At 38.6% G+C, this 27181-nt stretch overlaps 1 protein-coding gene and 1 non-coding gene across 2 annotated transcripts in view; one reads left to right on the top strand and one right to left on the bottom strand.

The window, feature by feature from the left end:
- Nucleotides 1-27181, top strand: part of LOC116743801 (zinc finger protein 677-like) — a 132096-nt gene that overhangs the window by 58194 nt on the left and 46721 nt on the right. The window lies entirely within an intron of this gene.
- Nucleotides 24081-24186, bottom strand: LOC116744858. Its single transcript, XR_004347186.1, has one exon. It is a non-coding gene; the product is annotated as a U6 spliceosomal RNA (small nuclear RNA).

The following is a 27181-nucleotide window of genomic DNA, read 5'->3' as shown; positions in this document are numbered from 1 at the left end:
TTCCTATAGGTGTAAGGTTACATTGTTTATTTGAGATGTTTCTTGAGGAAGGATTGGATTGCTATAAACTTCCCTCTTAAAATTGCTTTTGCTGCATCCCATAGGTTTTGGATGGTAGTGTTTTCATTGTCATTTGTGTCTAGGTATTTTTTGGTTTCCTCTTTGATTTCTTCAGTGATCTCTTGGTTATTTAGTAACGTATTGTTTAGCCTCCATGTGTTTGTGTTTTTAACGTTTTTTCCCCTGTAATTGATTTCTTATCTCATAGCATTGTGGTCAGAAAAGATGCTTGATATGATTTCAATTTTCTTAAATTTACTGAGGCTTGATTTTTGACCCAAGATGTGATCTATCATGGAGAATGCTCTGTGCTCACTTGAGAAGAAAGTGTTATCTGCTGTTTTGGGATGCAATGTCCTATAAATATCGATTAAATCTATCTAGTCTGTTGTGTCATTTAAAGCTTGTTTGTCCTTATTAATTTTCTGTTTGGATGATCTGTCCATTGGTGTAAGTGAAGTGTTAAAGCCCCCCACTATCACTGTGTTACTGTCGATTTCCTCTTTTATAGCTTTTAGCAGTTGCCTTATGTATTGAGGTGCTCCTATGTTGGGTGCATATATATTTATAATTGTTATATCTTCTTCTTGGATTGATCCCTTGATCATTATGTAGTGTCCTTCCCTGTCTCTTGTAACATTCTTTATTTTAAAGTCTGTTTTATCTGAGTATTGCTACACCAGCTTTCTTTTGATTTCCATTTGCATGGAGTATCTTTTTCCATCCCCTTACTTTCAGTCTGTATGTGTCCCTAGGTCTGAAGTGGGTCTCTTGTAGACAGTATATAGATGGGTCTTGTTCTTGTATCCAACAGCAAGCCTGTGTCTTTTGGTTGGAGCATTTAATCCATTCACGTTTAAGGTAATTATTGGTATGTATGTTCCTATGACCATTTTCTTAATTGTTTTGGGTTTGTTTTTGGAGGTCCTTTTCTTTTCTTGTGTTTCCCACTTAGCAAAGTTTCTTTAGCATTTGTTGTAGAGCTGGTTTGGTGGTGCTGAATTCTGTTAGCTTTTTCTTGTCTGTAAAGCTTTTGATTTCTCCATCGAATCTGAATGAGATCCTTGCCAGGTAGAGTAATCTTGGTTGTAGGTTCTTCCCTTTCATCACTTTAAGTACATCATGCCAGTCCCTTCTGGCTTGTAGAGCTTCTGCTGAGAAATCAGCTGTTAACCTTATCAGAGTTCTCTTGTATGTTATTTGTCATTTTTCCCTTGCTGCTTTCAATAATTTTTCTTTGTCTTTAATTTTGCCAATTTGATTACTATGTGTCTTGGCATGTTTCTCCTTGGGTTTATCCGGTATGGGACTCTCTGCACTTCCTGGACTTCGGTGGCTATTTCCTCTCCCATGTTAGGGAAGTTTTCGACTACAATCTTCTCACATGTTTTCTCTGGTCCTTTCTCTCTCTGTTCTCCTTCTGGGACCCCTATAATGCGAATGTTGTTGCGTTTAATGTTGTCCCAGAGGTCTCTTAGGCTGTCTTCAGTTCTTTTCATTCTTTTTTTTTTTATTCTGTTCTGCAGCAGTGAATTCCACCAATGTGTCTTCCAGGTCACTTATCCGTTCTTCTGCCTCAGTTATTCTGCTATTGATTCCTTCTAGTGTATTTTTCATTTCAGCTATTATATTGTTCATCTCTGTTTGTTTGTTTTTTAATTCTTCTAGATCTTTGTTAAATATTTCTTGCATCTTCTCAATCTTTGCCTCCATTCTTTTCCCAAGGTCCTGGATCATCTTCACTATCATTATACTGAATTCTTTTTCTGGAAGATTCTCTACCTCCATTTCATTTAGTTGTTTTTCTGGGGTTTTATTTTGTTCCTTCATCTGGTACATAGCCCTCTGCCTTTTCATCTTGTCTGTCTTTTTGTGAATGTGGTTTTTTGTTCCCCAGGCTGCAGGATTGTAGTTCTTCCTTCTGCTGTCTGCCCTCTCGTGGATGAGGCTATCTAAGAGGGTTGTGGAAGTTTCCTAATTGGAGGCACTCTTGGTGGGTAGAGCTGGCTGTTCCTCTGGTGAGCAGAGCTGGGTAAAACTTTAATCTGCTTGTCCGCTGATGGGTGGGGCTGGATTCCCTCCCTGTTGGTTGTTTGGCCTGAGGCGACCCAACACTGGAGCCTACCCGGGCTCTTTGGTGGAGCTAATGGCAGACTCTGGGAGGGCTCACGCCCAAGAAGTACTTCCCAGAACTTCTGTTGCCAGTGTCCTTGTCCTTTGGTGAACCACAGCTGCAGGAGACCCTCCAACACTAGCAGGTAGGTTGGTTCAGTCACCCCTGGGGTCACTGCTCCTTCCCCTGTGTCCCGATGTGCACACTACTTTGTGTGTGCCCTCCAAGTGTGGAGTCTCTGTTTCCCCCAGTGCTGCCAAAGTCCTGTAATCAAATCCTACTAGCCTTCAAAGTCTGATTCCCTAGGAATTCTTCCTCCTGTTGCCAGACCCCCAGGTTGGGAAGCCTGACGTGGGGCTCAGAATCTTCACTCCAGTGGGTGGACTTCTGTAGTATAAGTGTTCTCCAGTTTGTGAGTCACCCACCCAGCAGTTATGGGTTTTGATTTTATTGTGACAGCGCCTCGTGTACCATCTCATTGTGGCTTCTCCTTTGTCTTTGCCTGTGGGGTATCTTTTTTGGTGAGTTCCAGTGTCTTCCTGTCGATGATTGTTCAGCAGTTAGTTGTGATTCTGGTGTTCTTGATAGAGGGAGAGCATGTCCTTCTACTCCACCATTTTGAATCAATCTCCTGTATTTTATTCTTTTTGTTGCAATGGTAAATATGAGCATTTCCTTAATTTCTCTTTCAGATTTTTCATCATTAGTGTATGGGAATGCCAGAGATTTCTGTGCATTAATTTTGTATCCTGCTACTCTACCAAATTCATTGATTAGCTCTAGTAGTTTTCTCGTAGCTTCTTTAGGATTCTCTATATATAGTATAATGTCATCTACAAACAGTGGCAGTTTTACTTCTTCTTTTCTGATTTGGATTCCTTTTATTTATTTTCTTTCTCTGATTGCTGTGGCTAAAACTTCCAGAACTGTGTTGAATAATAGTGTTGAGAGTGGGCAACCTTGTCTTGTTCCTGATCTTAATGGAAATGGTTTCAGTTTTTCACCATTGAGAACGATGTTGGCTGTGGGTTTGTCATATATGGCCTTTATTGTGTTGAGGTAAGTTCCCTCTCTGCCTACTTTCTGGAGGGTTTTTGTCATAAATTGGTGTTGAATTTTGTCAAAAGCATTTTCGGCATCTATTGAGATGATCATATGGTTTTTATCCTTCAGTTTGTTAATATGGTGTATCATATTGATTGATTTGTGTATATTGAAGAATCTTTGCATTCCTGGGATAAATCCCTTTTGATCATGGTGTATGATCCTTTTAATGTGTTGTTGGATTCTGTTTGCTCGTATTTTGTTGAGGATTTCTGCATCTATCTTGATCAGTGATATTGGCCTGTAGTTTTTTTGTGGCATCTTAGTCTGGTTTTGGTATTGGGGTGATGGTGGTCTCATAGAATGAGGTTTGGAGTCTTTATCCCTCTGCTATATTTTGGAAGAGTTTGAGAAGGATAGGTGTTGGCTCTTCTCTAAATGTTTGATAGAATTTGCCTGTGAAGCCATCTCATCCTGGGCTTTTGTTTGTTGGAAGATTTTTAATCACAGTCTCAATTTCAGTGTTTGTGATTGGTCTGTTTATATTTTCTATTTCTTCCTGGTTCAGTCTCGGAAGGTTGTGGTTTCCTAATAATTTGTCCATTTCTTCCAGGTTCTACATTTTATTGACATATAGTTTCTGATAGTAATCTCTTTGTCCATTTCATTGGCATATAGTTGCTTGTAGTAATCTCTCGTGATCCTATGTATTTCTGTAGTGTCAGTTGTTATTTCTCCTTTTCCATTTCTCATTCTATTGATTTGAGTCTTTTCCCTTTTTTCTTGATGAGTCTGGCTAATGGTTTATCAATTTTGTTTATCTTCTCAAAGAACCAGCTTTTAGTTTTATTGATCTTTGCTATTGTTTCCTTCATTTCTTTTTCATTTATTCCTGATCTGATCTTTATGATTTCTTCGCTAACTTTGGGGGATTTTTGTTCTTCTTCCTCTAATTGCTTTAGGTGTAAATTTAGGTTGTTTATTTGAGATGTTTCCTGCTTCTTAAGGTGGGCTTGTATTGCTGTAAACTTCCCTCTTAGAACTGCTTTTGCTGCATTCCATAGGTTTTGCATTGTCGGGTTTTCATTGTCATTTGTTTCTAGGTATTGTTTGATTTCTTCAGTGATCTCTTGGTTATTTAGTAGTGTAGTGTTTGGCCTCCATGTGTTTGTATTTTTTTACAGATTTTTTTCCCTGTAATTGATATCTAGTCTCATAGAATTGTGGTTGGAAAACATACTTGATATGATTTCAATTTTCTTAAGTTTGCAAAGGCTTGATTTGTGACCCAAAATATGATCTATCCTGGAGAATGTTCCATGAGCACCTGAGAAGAAAGTGTAATCTGCTGTTTTGGGATGGAATGTCCTATATATATCAATTAAGTCCATCTTGTTTAATGTGTCATTTAAAGCTTCTGTTTCCTTGTTTATTTTCATTTTGGATGATCTGTCCATTGGTGAAAGTGGGATGTTAAAGTCCCTTACTATGATTGTGTTACCGTCAGTTTCCCATTTTATGGCAGTGAGCATTTGCCTTATGTATGGAGATGCTTCTTTATTGAGTGCATAAATATTTACAATTATTCTGTCTTCCTCTTGCATTGATCCCTTGATCATTATGTAGTGTCCTTCTTTGTCTCCTGTAATAGTCTTTGTTTTGTGTTTTTTCTTTTTTTTCTTTTTTTGCTGTACGTGGGCCTCTCACTGTTGTGGCCTCTCCCGTTGCGGAGCACAGGCTCAGCGGCCATGGCTCACGGGCCCAGCCGCTCCGCGGCATGTGGGATCCTCCCGGACCGGGGCACGAACCTGCGTCCCCTGCATCGGCAGGCGGACTCTCAACCACGGTGCCACCAGGGAAGCCCTAGTCTTTGTTTTAAAGTCTATTTTGTCTGATAGAAGAATTGCTACTCCAGCTTTCTTTAGATTTCCCTTTGCATGGAATATCTTTTTCCATCCCCTCACTTTCAGTCTGTATGTGTCCCTAGGTCTGAAATGGGTCTCTTGTAGACAGTACATATATAGCTCTTTTTTCTGTATCCATTCATCCAGTCTGTGTCTTTTGGTTGGAGCATTTAATCCATTTTCATTTAAGGTAGTTATCGATATGTATGTTCCTATTACCATTTTCTTAATTGTTTGGGGTTTATTATTATAAGTATTTTCCTTCTCTTGTGTTTCCTTCCTAGAGAAGTTCCTTTAGCATTTTTTGTAGAGGTGGTTTGAAGGTGCTGGATTCCCTTAGCTTTTGCTTGTCTGTAAAGGTTTTAATTTCTCTGTCCAATCTGAATGAGATCCTTGCTGGGTACAGTAATCTTGGTTGTAGGCTTTTCCCTTTCATCACTTTAAATATGTCCTGCCACTCCCTTCTGGCCTGCAGAGTTTCTGCTGAAAGATCAGCTGTTAACTTTATGGGGATTCCCTTGTATGGTAATTGTTGCTTTTCTCTTGTGATTTTAATATTTTTTCTTTGTATTTAATTTTGACCATTTGATTAATATGTGTTGTGACGTGTTTCTCCTTGGATTTATACTTATGGGACACTCTGGGCTTCCTGGACTTGACAATTTCCTTCCCTATATTAGGAAAGTTTTCAACTATAATCTCTTCAAATATTTTCTCAGTCCCTTTCTTTTTCTCTTCTTCTTCTGGGACCCCTATAATTCAAATATTGGTGTGTTCAGTGTTGTTCCAGAGGTCTCTGAGATTGTATTCAATTCTTTTCATTCTTTATTCTGCTCTGCAATTGTTATTTCCACTATTTTATCCTCCAGGTCACTTATCCATTCTTCTGCCTCAGTTATTCTGCTAGTGATTCTTTCTGGAGAATTTTAAATTTCATTTATTGTGTTGTTCATCATTGTTTGCTTGCTCTTCAGTTCTTCTAGTTCTTTGTTAAACGTTTCTTGTATTTTCTCCATTCTATTTCCAAGATTTTGGATCATCTTTAGTGTCATTACTCTGAATTGGTTTTCAGGTAGACTGCGTATTTCCTCTTCATTTGTTAGGTCTGGTGGGTTTTCACCTTGCTCTTTCATCTGCTGTGTGTTTTTCTGTCTTCTCATTTTGCTTATCTTACTGTGTTTGGGGTCTCCTTTTCTCAGGCTGCAGGTTCGTAGTTCCTTTTGTTTTTGGTGTCTGCCCCCAGTTCGTAAGGTTCATTCAGTGGGTTGTGTAGGCTTCCTGGTGGAGGGGACTGGTGCCTGTGTTCTGGTGGATGAGTCTAAATCTTGTCTTTCTGGTGGGCAGGACCACATCTGGTAGTGTGTTTTGGGGTGTCTGTGAACTTATTCTGATTTTAGGCAGCCTCTCTGCTAATGGGTGAGGTTGTGTTCCTGTCTTGCTAGTTGTTTGGCATAGGGTGTCCAGCACTGTAGCTTGCTGGTCATTGAGTGGAGCTGGGTCTTAGCATTGAGATGGGGATCTCTGGAAGAGCTTTTGCCATTTGATATTATGTGGGGCCGGAAGGTCTCTGGTGGACCAATGTCCTGAACTCAGCTCTCCCACCTCAGAAGCTCAGGCCTGACACCTGGCCAGAGCACCGAGACCCTGTCAGCCACACAGTCAGAAGAAAAGGGAGGGAGCAAGGGAGGGAGAGGAGGGGGGAGGGGGGGAGGGAGACGGAGAGGGAGAGGAAGAGAGAGGAATGAATGAAGGAAGAAAAAAAAGAAAGAAACAAAGAAGATATTAAAGTAGAAAGAAATTATTGAAAATAAAAAAGTAATTAAAAAATGAAAGTGAGAAAGAAGAGAGCAACCAAACCAAAGAAACTAATCCACCAATGATAACAAGCACTAAAATCTATACTTAAAAAGAAAAAAGGACAGTCAGAACCCTAGGACAAATGGCAAAAGCAAAGATATACAGACAAAATCACACAACGAAGCATACGTATATCATCTACCAGTGATAATAAGCTCTAAATACTAAACTAAGATCAACATAAAACCAGAAAAAAATTACACACAGAAAGCAAACCCCAAGTCTACATTTGCTCCCAAAGTCCACCGCTTCAATTTTGGGATGATTCTTTGTCTATTCAGGTATTCCAGAGATGCAGGTACATCAAGTTGATGGTGGAGATTTAATCCATTGCTCCTGAGGCTGCTGGGAGAAATTTCCCTTTCTCTTCTTTGTTTGCACGGTTCCTGGGGTTCAGCTTTGTATTTGGCCTCGCCTTTGCATGTAGGTTGCCTGAGGGTGTCTGTTCTTCACTCAGACAGGACGGGGTTAAAGGAGCCGCTGATTTGGGGGCTCTGGCTCACTCAGGCCGGGGGGAGGGAGGGGTACAGAATGTGGGGTAAGCCTGGGGCAGCAGAGGCCAGCGTTAAATTGCAGCAGCCTGAGGCACATCGTGTGTTCTCCTGGGGAAGTTGTCCCTGGCTCACGGGACCAGGGACAGTGGCATGCTGCACTGGCTCCCAGGAGGAGAGGTGTGGATAGTGACCTGTGCTCGCACACAGGCTTCTTGGTGGCCACAGCAGCAGCCTTAGCATCTCATGCCCGTCTCTGGGGTCCACATTGATAGCCGCAGCTCGCGCCCATCTCATTTAGGTGGTGCTCTGAATCCCCTCTCCTCATGCACCCCGAAACAATGGTCTCTTGCCTCCCCGGCAGGTCCAGAATTTTTCCCAGACTCCCTCCTGGCTAGCTGTGGCACACTAGCCCCCTTCAGGCTGTGTTCACGCAGCCAACCCCTGTCTGGTCCCTGGGGTCTGACCTCCGATGAAGCCAGAGTCTCAGGTCCCAGCCCCCACCTGTCCTGGCAGGTGAGCAGACAAGCCTCTCAGGCTGGTGGGTGTGGGTCGGCACCGATCCTCTGTGTGGGAATCTCTCTGATTTACCTTCTGCACACCTGTTGCTGTGCTCTCCTCTGTGGCTCCGAAGCTTCCCCCCACCACCCGTCTCCACCAGTGAAGGGGCTTCCTAGTGTGTGGAAACTTTTCCTCCTTCACAGCTCCCTCCCAGAATCACAGATCCCATCCCTATTCTTTTGTCTCTATTTCTTCTTTTTTCTTTTGCCCTATCCAGGTACGTGGGGAGTTTCTTGCCTTTTGGGACGTCTGAGGTCTTCTGCCAGATTTCAGTAGGTGTTCTGTAGGAGTTGTTCCACATGTAGATGTATTTCTGATGTATTTGTGGGGAGGAAGGTGATCTTCACGTCTTACTCCTCTGCCATCTCGAAGGTCTCCTCTAAAGTTCTCTACTATTATTGTGTTACTGTCAAATTCTCTCTTTTTGTCAGTTAATATTTGCTTTATGTATTGAGGTGCTCCTATGTTGGGTGCATATATATTTACAATTGTTATATCTTTTTCTTGCATTGACTTCTTGATCATTATGTTATGTCCCTCTTTGTCTCTTTTAAGTATCTAAAATTTACTTGATATGAAACCAGTATTCCTACCCTAACTTTCTTCTGTTCCCATTTGTATGGACTACATTTGTCCATCCCCCCATTTTCAGTCAGTGTGTATTTAGGTCTGAAGTGTGTCTCTTGTAGACAGCATATATACAGGTCTTATTTTTGTATCCATTCAGCCACTCTCTCTTTTGACTGGAGCATTTACTCCATTTACATTTAAAGTAATTATTGATATGTGTGTTCTTATTGCCATTTTGTTAATTGTTTGGGGGTTGCTTTGTAGGTCTTTTTAGTTCCTTCTTTTTGTTCTCTTGTAATCGATTTGATGACTATCTTTAGTGTTATGCTTGGATTCATTTTACTTTTTTTTTTTTTTTTTTTGCGGTACGCGGGCCTCTCACTGTTGTGGCCTCTCCCGTTGCGGAGCACAGGCTCCGGACGTGCAGGCTCAGTGGCCATGGCTCACGGGCCCAGCTGCTTCGCGGCATGTGGGGTCTTCCTGGACCGGGGCACGAACCCGTGTCCCCTGCATCGGCAGACAGACTCTCAACCACTGCACCACCAGGGAAGCCCCTGGATTCATTTTACTTTTTTGTGTATATGTCTATTATAGATTTTTTGTTTATGGTTACCATCAGGTTCATATATAGCAATCTATATACCTACGTGATTATTTTAAGTTGCTATCTCTTAATTTAAAATGCATATTAACAACACTGCATTTGTACTCTCCTCCCCTCATGATTACTGTTTTGATACCATATTTTACATGTAATTCTTTTGTGTATCCCTGAACAGCTTATCGTGGATATAGATGATTTTTACTACATTTGTCTTTTAACCTTCCTACTAAGTTTTATTTTTTAGCTCTTTTTTTAAAAAAAATTATTTAATTAATTTATTTTTGGCTGCGTTGGGTCTTTGTTGCTGCACGTGGTCTTTCTCTAGTTGCCGCGAGCAGGGGCTACTCTTCGTTGTGGTGCACAGGTTTCTCATTGTGGTGGCTTCTCTTGTTGCGGAGCATAGGCTCTAGATGTGCGGGCTTCAGTATTTGTGACTTGCGGGCTCTAGAGGGCAGGCTCAGTAGTTGTGGTACACAGGCTTAGCTGTTCCATGGCATGTGAGATCTTCCCGGACCAGGGCTCGATCCCGTGACCCCTACATTGGCAGGCAGATTCTTAACCACTGTATCACTATGGAAGCCCCCTATTACATTTTTATGTGGATGATTTCCTACCCTAACTATATGTTTGCCTTTACCAATAAACAATTTTTTCATTTCATAATTTTCATGTTTCTAGTTGTGGCCTTTTTTGCTTACAGAATTTCCTTTAACATTTCTTATAAAGGTGGTTTGGTGGTTCTGAACTCTTTCAGCTTCTGCTTGTCTGTGAAACTTTTGATTTCTCCAACAAATCTGAACAAGAACTTTGCTGGTTAGAGTATTCTTGGTTGTAGGTTTTTTCCCCTTTCATCACTTTGAATATATTGTGACACTCCCTCTGGACTGCAGAATTTATGCTGAAAAGTCAACTGATAGCCTTATGGGAGTTCCCTTGTAAGTAACGTGTTGCTTTCCCCTTGATACTGTGAATGTTCTCTCTTTAATTTTTGCCATTTTGATTACAGTGTGCCTTCAAGAGTTCCTCTGTGGGCAATCCTGTATGAGATGTTCTGCACTTCCTTAATTTGGATGTTTCCTACCCCAGGTTAGGGAAGTTTTTAGCTCTTGTGTCTTCAATTATGTTCTCAGCCCTTGGTCTCTCTCTTCTTCTTCTGGGTCCTTTATAATGGAAATATTAGTGTCCTTGATGTTGTTACAGAGAAGAAAGAATTGTCCTCATTTCTTTTCCTTCCTTTCTCTTTTCAGTATCAGTAGTTTCCACTATTCTGTTTTCCCGCTCACTAATCTATTCCTCTGTATCACTTAGTCTACTGTTGATTCCTTCTAGTGTGTTTTTCATTTCCGTTATTTTATTCTTCATTTCTGGTTCTGTATATTTTTAAGATGTTTATTATTTGCAGGTCAGGAATAGAGACGCAGACGTAGAGAATGGACTTGTGGACACAGGGGGGAAGGGGAGGGTGGGACGAACTGGGAGAGTAGCATTGACCTATATACACTACCATGTGTAAAATATATAGCTAGGGGGAATCTTCTGTATAGCACAGGGAGCTCAGCTCAGTGTTCTGTGATGACCTAGAGGGATGGGATGGGAGAGTGGGAGAGAGGCTCAAGAGGGAGGGGATACATGTATACATATAGCTGATTCACTCTGTTGTACAGCAAAAACTAACACAACATTGTAAAGCAATTTATTCCCATAAAAAAAATGTCTCACTTCTCTGTGCATCCATTCTTCTCACGAGTTCTTTGACCATCCTATGATCACTACTCTGAACTCTTTCTTGGGTAGATTGCCTATCCCACTTCACTTAATTCTTATCTTGTTCCTTGGTTAAGAACATATTCTTCTGTCACCTCGTTTTGCCTAATTTGTTGTTCATATTTTTATGTATCTCATAGGTGGGTTATGTTTGTTTCCCGGTGTTAGAGAAGTGGCCTTTTGCAGGAGATGTCCTATGTGTCTGGCCACTGCACACCCCTCTTGTCACCAGAGCTGTATGCTCTAGAGGTTTCCCCTATAATGGCTGCATGGGTCTTTCTGTTGTGGTGGGCTAACTATGTGGGTGGTCTGGTAGGCTTCGTTGGTCCCTGGTCTGGTTGGTTGCTGGGTACCACCTGTGCAGAGGCTTCTGGCCGGGCACTGGTTGTTAGGACTGTGTCAGGAGGTGGCTCACTGCAGAACCCTGGGTGGGGCTAATGCTGCATTACTCGTGGGTGGAGTGAGGGTCCAGGAAACCCCAGGGCTGTTGCCCACCCACTGTGGGTTAAGTCAGGTCCTGGAGTCTGGTTGCATGGCCCAGAGGTCCAGAACTTGTGCTGGATCACTGGTGGTGGGGCTGCTTTCTGACACAGTTGGCTGCAGGGCCTAGGGTATCTTGAACCTTCTGTTGCACTGCTAGTGTTTGGGTCAAGGGCCTAGCTGATCCTAGGGATGGATCTGGCCTGCTAGTGTGTAGGCTATGTCTGTAGGCTGTGTGGTTACAAGTTTCTTGCAGCTGGTGTCTGCCTGCCAGTGGGTGAAGCTGGGCATGGTCTGGCCTCCTGATGGGTGGATCAGATCCACAGACTGCAGGGCTGTGGTTTTGTTGTGGTTGGTGTCCATTCCCTAATGGAGAGGCTGGTCCTGAGGCTAGACAGGCTCCCTGCAGGGTGTGTCTCAGTTCCATGGGATTCTGGTGATGGTTCCTGCCTACTGTTGGTTGGAGCCTGGTCCCAGGTTCTCTGGCTGGAGGGCCCTGAGAGTCTTGGGTTTAGTGCCTGTGCACTAGAGAGCGGGGTCGGGTCCTGGGCCCTCTGATGGGCAGGGCCATGTCCAGGGGTGACTGTGGGCTCACAGGGTCTTAAGGCAGTGGGTGGGGCTGTGTCCATGCCACTTTAGTTTCTTGTTCTCAGGTGTCCCAGCACTGGGGCCTCTAAGTTGTTTGGTCAGGGCAGGGCTGGGAACTGAGGCTAGAGGGAGGATTCCAAAACAGCATTTTCCAGCACCAATGTCCACCGGGTAGAATGAGCTCCCCAAAATGGCTGCTGCCAGTATCTACGTCCCCAGGGTTAGATGCAGGGTTAGATGCAGCTGCATCCTGCCACTCCGGGAGACTCTCCAAGATTAGCGAGTAGGTGACCCAGGCTCCTTCAAATTACTGCTTCTATCCTGGGTCCCAGAGCATGTCAGAATTTTGTGTGTGCCCATTGAGAATGAAGTCTCTGTTTCCCCCAACGCTCTGGGACTCCTGAAATTAAGCCCACTGGCCTTCAAAGCCAAATTCTCTGGGGGGTCATCTTCTTGGTGCAGCATCCCCAGGCTGATGAGCCCATTGCGGGGCTTGGACTTTTCTCTCCTTTGAGAGAACCTTTGCAATTTAATTATCCTCCCATTTGTGAGTCGCCCACCCTGGGGCTATGGAAGTTGACTATATCGCAACTCCATCACTACCACACATCTTGTCATTCCTTCTTTATATCTAGTTGTAGAAGGTCTTTTCTGGTAGGTTTCAGTCTTTTCACTGATGTTTGTTCTGCAAGTAATTGTGCCTTTGTTGTGCCTGTGAGAGGAGGTGAGATCAGGGTTTACCTACTCCACCATTTTCTGCCAGATCTCCAGTATCTTGTAGTTTTGATTTTTTTTTTTTTTGGCAGAGATTTAATCTTTGAACTTGTAAATTTCTCTGAAATGACCTAACAAATGGGAGTTTATAGTTAATTGTGTGGCATCATTATCTTGGCATGTTATAGAGGGGGTTTTTAATTAAAGTATAATTTATATACAAAATTATATCAATTTCTGGAATACAACACAATAATTCAACATTTGTATACACTGAAAAATGATTACCATAATTAGTCTAGTTACCACCTGTCACTATGTAAATTACGAAATTAATTTTTTTATTGAGAACTTTTAAGATTTACTTCTTAGCATCTTTTAAATTGGCAATAAAATAATTTTGACTACAGTCACCATACTGTACATGTACATCATTTTATAACTGGAAATTTGTAGCTGTTGACCCCATTCACCCAGTTCACCAACCCCCTACCACCCCTCCCATCTGACAGTCATCAGTCTATTCTATGTATCTCTAAATTTTGTTTTTTATTTTGTGTTTTAAGTTCCATATATTAGTGAAATCAGGAAGTACTTGTCTTTCTCTGCCTTACTTCACTTAAACTAATAACCCTAAGAACCATCTGTTGTTACAAATGGCAACATTTTATTCTTTTTTATGGCTGAATAGTATTCCATTGTGTGTATGTATATATGTGTATGTACATATTCACACACACATATAAATCTTATATATATCACATATATATTATATATATCACATCTATCAATTCATCTATCAGTGGATGCTTAGGTTGTTTCTATATCTCAGCTATTGTAAATAATGCTGTAGTGAAACTAGGGGTACCTATACATTTTCTTTTTTTTTTTTTTTAAGGTCTCACATCACACATTTTATTTTAAATCACTTACTATAAGCAATACCCTGGGAATTGAGAATATATTAAGGGAGTATAAAAAGCATGATTAACAGAAAGAGGCAAAGGATATAAAAGAAAAGCATTATCAGGTGGCTGCTAATTTAGTTAGTGGATTTAATTTTTTTCATACTCTATCTTCTCCATTCTTTTTTTTTTAACATCTTTATTGGGGTATAATTGCTTTACAATGGTGTGTTAGTTTCTGCTTTATAACAAAGTGAATCAGTTATACATATACATATGTTCCCATATCTCTTCCCTCTTGCATCTCCCTCCCTCCCACCCTCCGTATCCCACCCCTCCAGGCGGTCACAAAGCACCGAGCTGATCTCCCCGTGCCATGCGGCTGCTTCCCACTAGCTAGCTATCTTACGTTTGTTAGTGTGTATATGTCCATGCCTCTCTCTCGCCCTGTCACAGCTCACCCTTCCCCCTCCCCATATCCTCAAGTCCATTCTCCACTAGGTCTGTGTCTTTATTCTTATCTTACCCCTAGGTTCTTCATGACATTTTTTTTCTTAAATTCCATATATATGTGTTAGCATACGGTATTTGTCTTTTTCTTTCTGACTTACTTCACTCTGTATGACAGACTCTAGGTCTATCTACCTCATTACAAATAGCTCAATTTCGTTTCTTTTTATAGCTGAGTAATATTCCATTGTATATATGTGCCACATCTTCTTTATCCATTCATCTGATGATGGGCACTTAGGTTGTTTCCATCTCCGGGCTATTGTAAATAGAGCTGCAATGAACATTTTGGTACATGACTCTTTTTGAATTTTGGTTTTCTCAGGGTATATGCCCAGTAGTGGGACTGCTGGGTCATATGGTAGTTCTATTTGTAGTTTTCCAAGGAACCTCCATACTGTTCTCCATAGTGGCTGAACCAATTCACATTCCCACCAGTAGTGCAAGAGTGTTCCCTTTTCTCCACACCCTCTCCAGCATTTATGGTTTCTAGACTTTTTGATGATGGCCATTCTGACTGGTGTGAGATGACATCTCATTGTAGTTTTGATTTGCATTTCTCTAATGATTAATGATGTCGAGCATTCTTTCATGTGTTTGTTGGCATTCTGTATATCTTCTTTGGAGAAATGTCTATTTAGGTCTTCTGCCCATTTTTGGATTGGGTTGTTTGTTTTATTTGTTATTGAGCTGCATGAGCTGCTTGTAAATTTTGGAGATTAATCCTTTGTCAGCTGCTTCATTTGCAAATATTTTCTACCCAAAAGTAGAATTGCAGGATTGTATGGTAATTCTATTTTTAATTTTTCAAGGGATTTCCATACTGTTTTCCATAGTAGCTGCACCAATATACATTCCCACCAGCAATGCACTAGGATTTCCTTTTATCCACATTCTCGTCAAGACTTGTGCTTTTGTTAATAGCCATTCTGACAGATATGAGGTGATATCATATATATATATATATATATATATATATATATATATATATATGTAGTGACATCCTTCCATCCCAGGCATGAATTCCACTTGATCATGGAGTATGATCTTTTGTTAATAGCCATTCTGACAGATATGAGGTGATATCATATATATATATATAGATAGATAGATAGATATAGATGTAGTGACATCCTTCCATCCCAGGCATGAATTCCACTTGATCATGGTGTATGATCTTCTTAATTTGCTGTTGGATTTGGTTAGACATTTGCTGAGAATTTTTGTATTTATATTCATTAGCTATATCAGCCTATAGATTTTCATGTAGTTTTCCTCATCTGGCTTTGGTGTCAGAGTAATGCTGTCCTCCTAAAACTTGCTTGGGCATGTTCCCTCATCCTCAGTTTATTTTTGTAAGAGATTCAGAATGATTGGTCTTAGTTATTTTTTTATTATTATTTTTTTTTTTGCGGCACGTGGACCCCTCACTGCTGTGGCCTCTCCCGTCGTGGAGCACAGGCCCCAGACGTGCAGACCCAGCAGCCATGGCCCACGGGCCCAGCCGCTCCATGGCATGCGGGATTCCCCCCGGACCGGGGCACAAACCCACGTCCCCCGCATCAGCAGGCGGACCCCCAACCACCGCGCCACTAGGGAAGCCCTCTTAGTTATTTTTTTAATATTTGGTAGAATTCACTAGTGAAACCATCTGGTCTTGCGCTTTTCTTTGTTGGGAGGTTTGTGTTTATTATTTTAATGTCCTGATTTATTATTGGTCTGTCAGACTTTCTATTTATGATTCAGTCTTGGTAGGCTTCAAGCTTCTGGGAATTTATTATAATTTATCTAATTTGTTGATGTGTAATTTGTTAATAATATACTCTTATGGCCCTTTGTATTTCTTTGATGTCTCATCTTTCATTTATCAGATTTTTTCACTTCTCTTTCTTTTTTCCTTGGTTAATCTAACTAAAGGTTTGTCAATTTGCTTTATTTTTTTAAAAACACCAACTCTTAGCTTGATTTATTTCTCTTTTTTTCTAGTCTCTTTATCCATCATTTATCCTCTCATCTTTGCTGTTTCCTTTCTTCTTCTAATTTTATGCATAATTTTTTCTACTTCCTTGATGTGTAAAGTTTGAAAACTTTGTTTCACTTTTTTTAATGTAAGGATAAGAACTACTTTTGATGTATCCCCTAAATTGTGGTATTCTGTATGGGGTGTTTTTTTCTGTTTTTCTCAAGATACTGTCTAATTTCTCTTTTAATTTCTACTTTGACCCATTGGTTATTCCAGAGTGTGTGTGTTTTTTGTTTGTTTGTTTGTTTTTGAGTGTGTTATTTCCATGTATTTGTAAATTTTTCCTCTTGATTTCTAGTTCCATATCATTGTGGTTGGAAAGTTATATGATTTTAATCTTAAATGCGTTAAGATTAGCTTTGTGGCCCAGGAATGATATACCCTGGAGAATGTTTTATGTGACCTTAAGAAGAATGTGTTTTCTGGTGTTCTTGGATGGAAAGTTCTGTATATATCTCTTAGGTTTACTTTTCTAAAGTGTTACACAGATCATGCTTCTCTCATTAAATTTCTGTCTGGATGATCTATCCATGTTTAAAAGTTGGGTATTGAAGTACCCTACTATTTCTCCCTATGCTTTTGTTAATATTTGCTTTAAATATTTACATGTTCCAGTGTTGGGTGCATATATATTTATACTTGTAATACTCTCTTGATTATTTGACCCCTTTTTCACTGTATAATAACATTCTTTGTCTCTTGTGACAGATTGATTGAAAATATATATTATCTGAAATAAGTATAGTTACTCCTGCTCTCTTTTGATTGCTGTTTGCATGGACTATCTTTTTCCATCCTCTCACTTTAACCTATATATGTCTTTAAAGTTAAAGTGAGTCTCTCTCTTATACAGCATATTTTAGGTTCTTTTTTAAAATTAATGCAACTACTTTGTGTCATTTAATTGGAGAATTTAGTCCATTAATGTTTAATTGTTGATAGGATTTATGATAACCCATTCATTTTTTTCTGTGTTGTTGTAGTTCCATTGTAAATTTATTTTTTGATGTAGTATGAAATCTTTATCTTTTGTGTAACCACAATAGGTTTTTTCCTTTGTAGTTTCCATGAAGCTAACATAAAATATCTTGTATGTAAAATATATTTAATAACTAATCTTTAATTTTACAAAATAACTCATTTTATTTATACTTTACATATATATTTTCTCATTTTATGTGAACAATAAATTACCCCCAGAAACATATTTATGTGTATACACACACACACACATATATAGAAATATACACATATTTATATATGTACATTTTAGACACATATGTGTATTGGTATATTTTTTCTCTCATGTGAGATTTATTATTCTATTTAAGGAAATAGTTTGATTTTCCTTTTCTTCAAATTTGTATCATCTATCTAAGGAGATCCTGATAATTTTATTCATATAGGATTTTCACATGTATGCTGTTAGATTTATTTTTATTTTATTTTATACTTTAAAATTGCAGCCTCCCTTTTAATATACTTAGTAACTGCTTGGAATGTGTATATATAAACTATGTACTATATGCTTATGTTACAGCCTTTACAATATTTTATTGTCTTATTTTCTGTAACAATTTTCCATTGATTCTTTGCACTTACTAGGTATATATCCATATGATCTGCAAATGCAGATAATTTTAATCCTTCCTTTCCAAGGGTAATCTTTTTACTAATACCTCAAACTGTTAGGTGTTCATGTCTCCTAGTGATCTTTCTGATGGTTAGAGGAAATTAATCTATTACTTCTCTATAGATGAACTAGTGTCAGGAGTATGTGACATTTCTTTGGGTACATATGCATTAATATCTTCTTTATTTTTATAATTATTACCTGTAGCATTCTTCCATGCTACATTGTTTGCATCTATCAAATCGATCACATGCCTTTCCTAAATTTATAAACTGATTAGTTATATTTCCCAACAACCAAAACATTAGAGTCCTGGTATAGGATTCACTTAATCTTGCTATAAAGTATTTTCCTAAGTGAGTTTGACTAAGGTATTATTTATTTTTTCTTTAAGATTTATTGAGATATAATAGACTTCCAGCACTGTATACGTTTAAGATGTACAGCATGATGATTTGACTACCATACATTATGAAACAATTATCACAATCGGTGTAGTGAACATTCATCTCATAGAGATACAGAATTAAATAGCAAAGAAATTTTGTGATAACTCTTAGGATGTACTCTCTTAACAACTTTCATATGTAACAGAGCAATTTTCACATATAACATAAAGCAGTATTAATTATATTTATCATATTTTATATTAAATCCCTAGTACTTATTTATCTTATAACTGGAAATTTGTAGCTTGTGGCTGCCTTCATCCAATTCCCCCTGCTACCGCACCCCGACTCCGGTAACCACAAATTGGATCTCATTTTCTGTGAGTTTGTTTTTGAAGTATAATTGACCAACAACACTGGTAGTTCCAGTTGCCTGATGTAATGATTTGATATATCTATACATTTCAAAATGATCAGCACAGTAAGTCTATTTATGATATGTCCCATACAAATTCTAGCATAGTAACTGGGGACAATCACCAGTCAATTCTATTATAGTAAGTGACTACATATCCAAAATTGTACACCATCTCATACCATGACTGATTTCTTTTGCATCTGGAAGTATCTCCCTCACCTATTTCTTTCCTCCTCCCACTCTCCTGTGACAACCACCTGTTTTTTCTCTGTATTTACAAATCTGGTTGGTTTTGTTGTTGCCGTTGTTACATGTTCATTTGTTTTCAGATTACATAAATAATTGAAATGATACAGTACTTTTCTTTCTCAGTCTGACTTATTTCATTTAGCATAATACCCTCTAGGTCTATTCATCTTGTCTCAAATGGCAAGATTTCATTCTTTTCTATGGCTGAGTAATATTCCACTGTGTGTGTATATAGCATGTATGTATTATATATATAGTATATATTGTATATATTATATATATTATGTATATATGGTGTATGTATACGTGTGTGTGTATATATACACACACATATATATATACCACTTCTTCTTTACACATTAATTGATTAATGGACATTTGGGTTGCTTCCATATCTTGGCTATTGTAAATAATGCTGCAGTGATTATATATATCTTTCCTAATTATTAATTATATTTTTTTCTTCAGATAAAAACCCCAAAGTGAAATTGCTGGAACATAGCGTAGAGCTACTTTTAATTGTTTTGACAAATCCCCATACTTTTTCCATAGTGGCTGAACCAATTTACTTCCCTCCAAAGTGCACAGTGGTTACCTTTTTCCCACATCATTGTCAACATACGGATTTCTTTTAGTTTTATTTCTTGTCTAATTGCTATGACTAGGACTTCCAATACTTGTTGATAAAAGTGGCAAGCATAGGTATCCTTCTCTTGTTCCTGATCTGAGAGAAAATGCCTTCAGCTTTTCACTGTTGAGTATAATATTAGTTGTGAATTTATCATATGTGGCCTTTATTAAGTTAATTTATGTTGCCTCTTTACCCATACTGTTGACAATTTTTATCACAAATCAGTGTTGAATTCTTTCAAAAGATTTTTCTGCATTTATTGATTTGATCATATGATTTTTATTTTTCAGTTCATTAATAGGGTAGATCATATAAGTTTGAACATATTTGCATCTATGTTCATCAGCGATATTGGCCTGTAGTTTACTTTTATGTGATATCTTTGTCGTTTTGGTATCAAGGTGATGGTGGCCTTGAATGATTTCAGAAGGATTCCTTCCTCTCCAATATTTTGAAATAGCTTGAGAAGTATAGGTTTAAAATGCTCTGTTTGGTAGAATTTACCTACAAAGTTGTTTGGACCTGGACTTTTGTTTGCTGGGCTTATTTAAATTATTATTACTTATTCAATTACATTACTGGTAATTGGTCTGTTCATATTTTCTCCTCTTTCCTGATTCAGTCTTGGGAGATTTTATATTTATAGGAATTTGCCCATATTTCCTAAGTTGTCCATTTTATTGGAGTATAAAATGTTCATGATAATCTCATAATCCTTCCTATTTCAATGGTATTATTTGAGACTTTTTCTTTTCCAATTTTTTGGAATTGATTCATCTCTTTTTTTCTTGATGAGTCTAGTTAAAGTTTATCAATTTTATCTTTTAAAAGAACCAGGTCTTTGTTCGTTGATCTTTTCTATTGTTCTCTTACTCCTTCCTTCCGACCTGATCTTTATGATTTCTTTTCTTCTACTAACGTTAGGTCTTGTTTGATCTTGTTTTCCTAGTAACTTAAAGTATAAGGTTAGATTCACACTTCCTGACTTCAGATTATACACAATGCTACAGTAATCAAAAGAGAATTGTATTGCCACAAAAACAGAAACATAGACGAATGGAAGAGAATGGATAGTCCAGAAGGAACCCACACAATTATGGTCAATAAATCTACTACAAATGAGGTACAAATATACAATGGAGAACAGACATTCTCTTCAATAAGTGGTGCTGGGAAACTGGAGACCTACAGGTAAAATAATGAGATTAGAACATTTCCTCATGCTGTACACAAAGACAAACTCAAAATGGATAAAGGACCTAAATGAAATACCCCAAAATCCAAAACTCATATAATATACTCTAGGTCCATCCATGTTGTTGCACATGGCTGAGTAATTTTTATATTTTATGGCTGAGTAATATCCCATTATATATATATGTGTGTGTGTATGACATATATACATATATATGTGTGTGTGATATATATATGTGTGTGTGATATATCACATCTTTTTTATCCATTCATCTGTTCATGGACATTTAGGTCTCTTCCATATCTTGGCAATTGTAAATAATGCTGCTATAAATATTGGGGTGCATGTATCTTTTCAAATTGGTGTTTTCACTTTCTCTGAGTATATACCCAGTGGTGGAATTGTTTAATAGAGTAGTTCTCCTTTTAGTTTTCTGACGACCTCCATAATATTTTCATAGTGGTTGTACCAATTTACAATCCCACTAACAATGTACTAGGGTTCCTAACATTTGCTGTCTGTAGACTTTTTTTAAAATTAATTTTTTGACTGCTTTGGGTCTGCACTGTGTGAAGGCTTTCTCTAGTTGCAGCGAGTGAGGGCTACTCTTCATTGCGGTTCATGGGCTTCTTATTGCAGTGGCTTCTCTTGTTGCAGAGCACGGGCTGTAGGTGCATGGGCTTCAGTAGTTGTGGCATGCAGGCTCAGTAGTTGTGGCTCATGAGCTCTAGAGAGCAGGCTCAGTAGTTTGGCACACGAGCTTTGTTGCTCCATGGCATGTGGGATCTCCCTGGACCAGAGCTTGAATCCATGTCCCCTGCATTAGCAGACACATTCTTAACCACTGCACTATCAGGGAAGCCCTAGACTTTTTGATGAGAGCCATCTTGACAGATATGAGGTGATTTCTCATTCTGGTTTTGATTTGCATTTATCCAATGATTAGTGATGTTTAGCATTTTTTCACGTGCCTGTTGGCTCTCTGTATATCTTCTGTGGAAAAATGTCTATTAAGTGTTTCTCTCCATTTTTCATCCTTTTATGTTTGTTTTTTGATATTGAGTGGATGAGCTGTTTATATAATTTGGATATTAACCCCTTCTCCATCATATCCTTGGCATATATTTTTCTCCCATTCTGTAGGTTACCTTTTCATTGTGTCTAACATTTCCTTTGCAAAAGATTTTAAATTTAATTAGGTCCCATTTGTGTATTTTTGCTTTTATATCTTTTTCCCTTAGGAGACAGGTCCAAAAAAGAAAGTGTTCCCATTTATGCCAAAGAGTTTTCAGCCTATGTTCTCTCCTAGGAGTTTTAGGGTTTGAAGTATTCCATTTAGGTCCTTAATCCATTTTGAGTTTGTCTTTGTGTACAGTGTGAGGAAATGTTCTATTCTGATTATTTTACTTGTAACTCTCCAGTTTTCCAAACACCACTTATTGAAGAGACTGTCTTTTCTCCATTGTATATTCTTTTGTAGATTTATTGACCATAGGTGTGCAGGTTCCTTTCTGAGCTCTTTATTCTATTCCATTGATTTCTGTGTCTGTTTTTGTGATTATTGTAGCTTTGTATTCAGGGAGTGTGGTATCTCCACCTTTGGTCATTTTTCTCAGGATTGCTTAAGCAATGTGGGTATTTTGTGGTTCTCTATTACTTTTAGGGTTATTTGCTCTGGTTCTGTGAAAAATGTCATGGGTATTTTAAATTTTATTTATTTTATTTTGGACTGCATTGGGTCTTCGTTGCTGTGTGCGGGCTTTTCTCTAGTTGCAGTGAGTGGGGGCCACTCTTCATTGCGGTGCGTAGGCTTCTCATTTCAGTGGCTTCTTTTGTTGCAGAACACAGGTTCTAGGCACATGGGCTTCAGTAGTTGTGGCTCGCTGGCTTAGTTGCTCCACGGCATGTAGGATCTTCCCGGAACAGGGCTCGAACCCATGTCCCCTGCATTGGCAGGCGGATTCTTAACCACTGTGCCATCAGGGAAGCCCTAATTTTTTTTTTTTTTGGTATGAATCATCATTCCCTTTACTAGATCTTTTTTCTAAGATCTTTATTGGAGTATAATTGCTTTACAATGGTGTGTTAGTTTCTGCTTTATAACAAAGTGAATCAGTTATACGTATACATATGTTCCCATATCCCTTCCCTCTTGCACCTCCCTCGCTCCCACCCTCCCTATCCCACCCCTCTAGGTGGTCACAAAGTCCCGAGCTGATCTCCCTGTGCTATGTGGCTGCTTCCCACTAGCTAGCTATTTTACATTTGGTAGTGTACATATGTCATTCTCTCACTTCATCCCCCTGTCCTCAAGTCCATTCTCTACATCTGCATCTTTATTCCTGTCCTGCGGCTAGGTTCTTGAGAACCATTTTTTTTTAAAGATTCCATATATTTGTGTTAGCACATGGTATTTGTTTTTCTCTTTCTGACTTATTCACTCTGTATGACAGACTCTAGGTCCATCCACCTCACCACAAATAACTCAATTTCATTTCTTTTTATGGCTGAGTAATATTCCATTGTATATATGTGCCACATCTTCTTTATCCACTCATCTGTCAGTGGACATTTAGGTTGCTTCCATGCCCTGGCTATTGTAAATAGAGCTGCAATGAACATTGTGATACATGTCTCTTTTTGAATTATGGTTTTCTCAGGGTATATGCCCAGTAGTGGGATTGCTTGGTCGTATGGCATTTCTATTTTTAGTTTTTTTGAGGAACCTCCATACTATTCTCCATAGTGGCTGTATCAATTTACATTCCCACCAACAGTGCAAGAGGGTTCCCTTTTCTCCACACCCTCTCCAGCATTTATTGTTTATAGATTTTTTGATGAGGGCCACGCTGACTGGTGTGAGGTGATACCTCATTGTAATTTTGATTTGCATTTCTCTAATGATTAGTGATGTTGAGCATCCTTTCATGTGTTTGTTGGCCTGTATACCTTCTTTGGAGAAATGTCTATTTAGGTCTTCTGCCCATTTTTGGATTGGGTTGTTTGGTTTTTTGATATTGAGCTGCATGAGCTGCTTGTATATTTTGGAGATTAATCCTTTGTCAGTTGCTTCATTTGCAAATATTTTCTCCCATTCTGAGGGTTGTCTTTTGGTCTTGTTTATTGTTTCCTTTGCTGTGCAAAAGCTTTGAAGTTCATTAGGTCCCGTTTATTTTTGTTTTTATTTCCATTTCTCTAGGAGGTGGGTCAAAAAGGATCTTGCTGTGATTTATGTCATGGAGTGTTCTGCCTATGTTTTCCTCTAAGAGTTTTATAGTGTCTTGCCTTACATTTAGGTCTTTAATCCATTTTGAGTTTATTTTTGTGTATGGTGTTAGGGAGTGTTCTGATTTCATTCTTTTACATGTAGCTGTCCAAAAACTATGGAAAGCTTCACAAATTTGCATGTCATCCTGTGCAGGGGCCATGCTAATCTTCTCTGTATCTTTCCAATTTTAGTATATGTGCTGCCGAAGCGAGCACTCATGGGTATTTTGATAGGGAATGCTTTATATCTGTAGGTTGCTTGGAGTAGTATGGCTGTTTTAAAAATATTAATTCTTCCAATCCAAGAGCACAAGGTAGCTTTTCATTTATTGTGTCATCTTCCATTTGTTTCATCAGTGTCATAATTTTTCAATGCATAAATCTTTCACATCTGTGGATAAATTTATTCTTATGATCTTTTATTATTTTAATACAATCATAATATTTTTTTCTTCATACCTTGGATAGTTTGTTATTGGTGCAGGAAAAATAACAGATTTCTGTATATTAATTGTGTATACTTCAAATTACTGAATTTATTCATGGTAATACTTTGTGGGTGAAATCTTTAGGGTTTTCTCTATGTGTCATGTTCAAACAGTGACACTTTTAGTTCCTTTACAAACTAGATCCCCTTTTTTATTTTTGTCTTTTTGCTGTGGCTAGGATTATTAATACTATGTTGAATAAAAGTGGTGAGAACAGTCATCCTTGTCTTGCTCCTGTTCTTAGGGGAAATGTTTTCAACTTTTCATCATTGAGTATGATGTTAGCTGTGGTTTTTGTCATATATGTCCTTTATTATATATAAAGGTATGTTGCCTCTATACCAACTTTGTTGAGAGCTTTATCAGATTTTGAAGTTTGTTGAATTTTTGTCAAATGCTTTTGCTGGAGCTATGAAGATGATCATTCGATTTTATACTTTGTTATACTAATCTGCTGTGTCCCTTAATTGATTTGCATATATTGCATCATCCCTGCATTACTGAGATAAATCCCACATGATCACGGGGTATGGATTTTTTTTTTTTTCTTTTGGATTTTTTAATGTATTGTTGAATTCAGTTTGCTAATATTTTGCAGAGGATTTTTGCATATCTGTTCATCAGGAATAAGGCCTGTAACCTACTTTTTTTGGTAGTGTCTTTATCTGGTTTTCATCTATGGCTGATGCTGATCTCAGAAAATTAGTTTGGAAACACTCTTTCTTCAATTATTTGGAATAGTTTGAGAAGGATAGATGTTAACTTTCATTTAAATATTTGGTAGAATTTATCAGTGAAGGTACCTGGTCCTGGGATTTTATTTATTGGGAGTTTTCTGACTACCAAGTTCATTACTAGTATTTGATCTTTTAGGTTTTTTATTTATTCCTGATTCAGTCTTAGAAGATTTATAATTCTAGGAATTTATCCAATTCTTCTAGGTGTCCAACTCTGTAGTGTGTAATTGTTTGTAGAAATGTCTTATGCTACTTTGCGTTTCTATGGTGTCTCTCTTTCATTTCTAATTTGGGCCTTCTCTTTCTTCAAAAAATTACTACTTGTGTCTTTTATTCTTTACAGAAGCTTAATAAGTGTTCGATCTACTCCCCTTACAATATGTATACCTTTTTCCAGCGAGATTTTTACTTTTGTGTGTTTTCTTGTTGCTAATTAGTGATAATTCTTTTAAGCTTAAATAAATTCCTTCAACATTTCTTATAAGGATGCTTTCTTAGCGATGAACTCATTTAGTGTTTGCTAGCCTGGAAATGCTTGATCTCTCCTTTGATTCTGCATTATAATCTTGCTGGTACAGTATTCTTGCTGTGGCCTTTTTCCTTTTAGACCATTGAATATATTTTCATTCCTTTCTGGTATGCGAAGTCTGCTGAAAATTCAGCTGATGGTCTTATGAAAATACCTTGTACATAACCAGTTACTTTTTTTAACATTTTTTCGATGTGGACCATTTTTAAAGTCTTTCTTGAATTTATTAGAATATTGCTTCTATTCTGTGTTTTGGTTTTTCGCCTCAAGGCATGTGGGATCTTAGCTCTCTGACCAGGGATCGAACCCGCACCCTCTGCATTGGAAGGTGAAATCTTAACCACTGGACTGCCAGGGAAGTCCGTACCCAGTTACTTTTATTTCATTGCTTCTATGATCCCTCTTTGTCTTTAATTTTTGACGCTTTAATTATAATGTGTCTTGGTGTGGATCTGTTTGTCTTCATCTTCTTTGGGACTCTGTGTTTCCTGGGACTTGATGTCTGTTTCCTTTCCCAGGTTAGGAAAATTGTCAGTTGTTATATCCTCTCATAAAATAAGTTATCTGCCCCCTTAGTCTCCTTCTTCTCTTTCTGGGACCCCTATAATGCTAGGGTTAGTATTCTTGATGTTTTCCAAGAGGTCTCTTTACCTATCATCTTAATTTTTTTTTCTTCTTGCTATTCAAATCTTGGTGATTTTCACTACCCTGTCCTCCAGATGGCTAATCTGTTCTTCTGTATCATATAATCTAATGTTGCTTCCCTGGTGTGTGTGTGTGTGTGTGTGTGTGTGTGTGTGTGTGTGTGTGTGTGTGTTAGTCTCAGTTATTGTATTTTTCAGTTCTTTGGTTCTTTTTTACATTTTTTTGCGCTTTGTTGAAGTTCTGTGTCCTGACGTGGGTGGGCATCTTGATAATCGTTACCTTGAACACATTTTTTCCAGGTAGGATGCTTATCCCTGTTCGGTCTAGTTCTTTTTCTGATACTGTGTCTAGTTACTTCATTTGTAATACATTCTTCTATTTCCTTATGTTTTCTAATTCTCTGTGCATTTGTATTTATTAGGTTCGCCTTGTGACATTTTCGGTCTTGGAGAAGTGACCTTATATAGGAGATGGCCTATAGGGCCCAGCAGCACATTCTCCTCTGGCCAGCACAGCCAGTTGCTGCAGGGATGTCCCCTATGTGGGCTGCATGCATCTTTCTGTTGTAGAAGGGCCAACTACTGTGGACAAGCCGGTAGGCTGTATTGGACCCTGGTCTAAATGTCTGTGAGGTCCTGCATTATGTGATTGCTGTGGGCGTGCTCATAGGCAAGGCAGCCCTCCATTATGGGTCTGCTCCAGGTGCACAGATGGGTAGGGAAGGCCCCCAGTGTGTTTGCTTGTGAGGCCCTTTTGGACAGGAGCGCTGTAGACATGGTGGTAAATGGGGCAAGCCCCTGACACTAATCAGA

Source organism: Phocoena sinus, chromosome 19 (genome assembly GCF_008692025.1).
Source record: "Phocoena sinus isolate mPhoSin1 chromosome 19, mPhoSin1.pri, whole genome shotgun sequence".
Lineage (NCBI taxonomy): Eukaryota > Metazoa > Chordata > Mammalia > Artiodactyla > Phocoenidae > Phocoena > Phocoena sinus.
The sequence above is the reverse complement of the archived record's forward strand: the minus strand, read 5'-3'. Positions and strand labels throughout refer to the sequence as shown.